The sequence below is a fragment of the Lactuca saligna genome, chromosome 7 (assembly GCF_052625555.1).
Source record: "Lactuca saligna cultivar CGN05327 chromosome 7, ASM5262555v1, whole genome shotgun sequence".
NCBI classification, from domain to species: domain Eukaryota; kingdom Viridiplantae; phylum Streptophyta; class Magnoliopsida; order Asterales; family Asteraceae; genus Lactuca; species Lactuca saligna.
Window position 1 is genome coordinate 63,416,060 of NC_136423.1, and position 4,980 is coordinate 63,421,039.

Below are 4,980 nucleotides of genomic sequence, written 5' to 3' on the forward strand. Positions count from 1 at the left end.
ACTAATTAATTTGTCGCGATTATCGTTAGACTAAACCGTAGTGGTATTGATACTAGGTTTTGTCAAGGAAGTTGTTTTAAGAGTAACGAAGTGCTGTCCGAGTGCCGAGTCACCACCTTCCCAGGTGAGTGCATAGTCCCTTGCATCTTACACATAGATATGAAGTATTTAATATAAACTACGTATTATGTGTGCATATTATCTGAATACTTGCTGTCTATGTTGGATGAACGTTTTATACATGTTTTAAAGGATTTAAACTGTATACGTATTTTATATATACGAATATGTGGGGTATAATGATGGGTAGAAAGATGATGAGAGATAGAAGATGATGTGAGTATACATTGGCAGCTATAGACTTAGTGCCTATGGGACAAACACCGGTAGCTATGGACTTAGTACATATCAGACGTTGGTAGCTATGGATTTAGTACCTGTTATAAATTGGTAGCTATGGACTTAGTACCTATTAGTTAGACGCTGGTAGCTATGGATTTAGTACCTGTAGGAATTGGTAGCTATGGACTTAGTACCTGTTGAACACTGGTAGCTATGGATTTAGTACCCGATGAGTAGGATATAGCAGCTATCGAATTAGTGCTTTACGAACTAACATCGGTAGCTATGGATTTAGTGCCAGTCCTATAACCCTGGAAGTAAGGGACTTCGGAATAAACAAATGCAGGATAGACGACTCTTAGGTTAAATCCTTAAGAGTAAAGAAGATAATGGGGATGGGTAATGGGGTTAATTGTTTGATGATTAAACATAACAATTATATTATTATGGGTTGAAAACCCTATGTACTCACCAGGTTTCCCAACCTGACCCACTCAGTTTATGTATATCACAGGTGACGAAGTGAAGTGACATTACACTGAGAGATTTAAAGAGATATAGATCACTAGTGTAAATCATTGTAAGTTCTGTTTATGCTTATGTTTCGGTATTAACGATGACATCCCAAACTTTTTAAAATGAAATAAATAGGTTTCCTCGAAAATGTTTTAATAACGTATTTACCATGTTTTTCTGGGAACAAATTCCGCAACCTTTTTATAAAATGAAGTACTCTGATTTTTATAAAGCATAAACAAAATCGGTCTTTTCTGGCCGTGATTTTAGGGATGTCACACAAGAGTACATAATTTCCTAGCTAGAATTCTAGTTGTGACATACCAAAACTCTGTTGCCTACCCTTATTATGTATGTTAAGGAACTTATCCTCAATCGCTTCTCTTTCATTCGTGCCACCCCTTCTTATTTCGGAATATATCTTTTCCAGATTTAGTAGCCAGCATGGAAGCGAACAAATTGTTCCTAATTTCTTCCTTATTAGGCGGAGAATTTACACTTAGTGCTAATTTAGAATGCAACTTAAGGATCAATGCGGACTTAACACTTAATGTAGTTGGTGCTTCAGAAAAACTTATAGCACTCTCTTAAGTTAGAATATATCTAACTCGATAATCTTTTTCGACTCGATCGCCATGGTTGGATCATGGTTTCCATGATCCTAATTTCCCACCTATCCAACTATACAATTATATTGGACTGTAGAACTCGAATTAAGGTAACATTAATTTGATTATAGCTAAAGAGTTGGGCTCTTCCTTGAGGAATTAACCCAAAATAATCAAAGAGCTTTTCAAGTCACCACATATCCAACTATACAATTATATTGGACTGAGTTCTAATAGAATATGTCACAAATTAAATTTCGGGACGAAATTCTTTCAACTGGGGGAGACTGTGACAACCGACAAAAATCAAGTCGATTCTAGATTTGACTAAACTTAGTTTCAAATATAGGCATGACACATACTAAACTTAGTGACTAGATGCCCAGTTATAACCTACAAAAAATAGGAAACAATTACAATCAATGGATACTACACTTAGATTTCACATTGATATGTGAATTCTACAACTACTTAACTGTAGTGACTATCCAAATTCGGGTCTCTCTTTGACTCGAACACCTTTTCATGAATCATATACACACATCATGCACTTAACCTAGTGGTATAAATTAGGTCCGAGTCTCGTAGGAACTTAAGTTAAAGTTGAAAACTAGGGCTAGTATACTTGATTCTTCAATTTCACTTGAATCTCGGAACCACTACATAGAATGCCGATAAACCGATAAAAATAAATTACAAACATTATTTCTAACTTTAATAAGATTTAGGAAACACAATAGCAGTTTGAAGTCTCTAATGGTCAATTTATTGTGATATCCAAAGATGTATTAAACTCCAAAACCCTAAGAGCCATAAAATCTCATATTTATAAACTTTAACCTTAAAAATTCTATAAAAATAATTATGAACCTTATAATATTATTTTATAATAATTAAAATTATGAAAATTCATTCAAGGAAAATAAAATTTAATACATTAACATTTACCCTTAATTTATAAGTCAAAAATCAAGGTTTTGTGAATTGTATATAAGTTAAGGTGCATATTTTATAAAAAATTCATAATTTTATAAAAGATATGAAAATTAAAAAAATGGAAGAGAGGGAAACCCTATCTCATCCTAACTCTCCTACTATCTCTTTTTCCAAATTAGAAATCATTTAAAACAATTCTTACACTTAACCATCTTCTTCACTTCTCTCTCTCTTTCTCTCTCTCACACACACACACTCTCTCTCTCTCTCTCTTCAAATCCCCAACACCATTTTATCTCTTCCTCTCTCTATAACCACGAAATATTTCCAGAAAATGAAGCCAAAAACACACCATAAACTCTAAATCTTCATCATTTAGGGTTGTTCTTCAAGGTAATCATGAAAATCCTTCAATCTTCCTTCAAAATCTCAAGTTTTCTTACATATCTTCTTCTTCTACACTATTTTATGGATGGATTATGAATCATATGTTCATAACCACGGTTTTTATGATGTTGGAGGTAGTATTTCACCCAAAAACCAACATGCATGTGATGATCTTCAAGCTTAGAGGCTTGATCATCAAAGTATGTTGTTAAAAAGCTTTCAAATAGGTTTATAAAGGATTTATTCCCAAATAAATATCTAAAACTTCTTTTATGATCAAATCCGATTTTTCCCATAATTCCATCAACAAAATGAGATGTTCTATAAATTTTCAGAAAATAATTCATTTTTCACGAATTATTATAATTATTACAAGAAAGTAGGGCAATAACACATATAAAATACTTTTTGAGGTCTATAAATCCTAGGTAAATTTGTGGATGACCCCTAGTAAATATACTAGTGTTAGATTTCGATTAGAGATTCAGTAGTGAATACCATTATTGTAGGAAAACGATAGTGGTACGAGTGGAACGTAGTTTAAGGCACCATTTGCATCATCTAAATACATATTGTAAGTATTCACCACTCCACTATTTTTGGTTTTTATGTTTTGGGTGGAAAAGCATGTTCTAAACTATTTGTGTTCGTTGAATTTATTTGACTCGTATAAAGTTGGTTGCTATATTTAGCATATTGTGAGTATTCACCATTCCCCTCTTTTCGGTTTTTATGTTTTGGGGTGGAAAAGCATGTTCTAAACTATTTATGTTCGTTGTATTTATTTGACTCGTATAAACTTGGTTGCTATATTTAGCATATTGTGAGTATTCACCACTCCCCTATTTTTGGTTTTTATGTTTTGGGGTGGAAAAGCATGTTCTAAACTATTTATGTTAGTTGTATTTATTTGACTCGTATAAACTTGGTTGCTATATTTAGCATATTATGAGTATTCACCACTCCCCTTTTTTTCGGTTTTTACGTTTTGGGGTGGAAAAACATGTCCTAAACTATTTATGTTCGTTGTATTTATTTAACTCGTATAAACGTGGTTGCTATATTTTTCATATTGTGAGTATTCACAACTCCCCTATTTTCGGTTTTTATGTTTTGGGGTGGAAAACCATGTCCAAAAAAATATTTATTGTTCGTTGTATTCAAATTGATTTGTATCAAACTTGATTGCTATATTTTGCTATGTATGTTTATGCAACACGAAACATGAGGCCTTACCGTCTTAAGTCCCTTCTTTTACACTTTAATCCAACCATTATCTCTTTAAGCCAATGGTCATTATGGATAGCACTACTAGGAATTGACAACTCCTCACTCGCTTGATTGCTTCAGTGCATGATACCATATTAATTTATGGAATGATAAGCATAGATCTTGATAGGGTATTAGTTATAGGCTTTGTTGTGAACTCATTGTTTGCTCATATAAATACAAACTCATTTATTAATTATAGCAATGAACTTTGTTTCTCATTATAGCTAGCAACTTTGTTTCTGATTACAACAATGAACTTTAATTACTGGAAACTTATATACTTGTTTTAGCAATGAAATTGTTTGCTCCTTGTAGCAACAAACTTGATTGCTCATTTTAGCAATGAAACTTGTTTACATGGTTGAGTAACGAAGTTTATTTCCCATGAGAATATGAATGTTGCATCTCATTTGGGCAACATACTTTATCTCTCATGATGAAAAAGAACTTTGTTTATGCAAACTTATTTACTCAATTTTGTAGTATATTTCTATTTATGGAAACTTTATTTCTCATGAGAATATGAACATTGTATCTCATTTGAACAACATACTTTATCTCTCATGATGGCAACGAACTTTGTTTATGAAAACTTATTTACACATTTTTGCAATATATTTCTATCTATGGAAACTTCATATTAAGATCCATCTTCAGTTGACTTTAGACATGGGAACATCTCATCCACGCCTTGGGTGTCAAATCTTGTATGGTTATGCTCCAAAATAAATAGGAAAAAGCCTCTTGAGAAACTTCAGAAAATGATCTTCAATAGTATAGCCAATAGCCTTCGCCCAATGCAGTCAAATCACCAACTTGAAGTTAAAAGAAAAGTAACTCGTCGAGTTCATAGCTAACTCGTTGAGTTTAGTTGTAAAAGCTGGCACAGTAGGGTTTTTTCGCAGGAACTCGTCGAGTT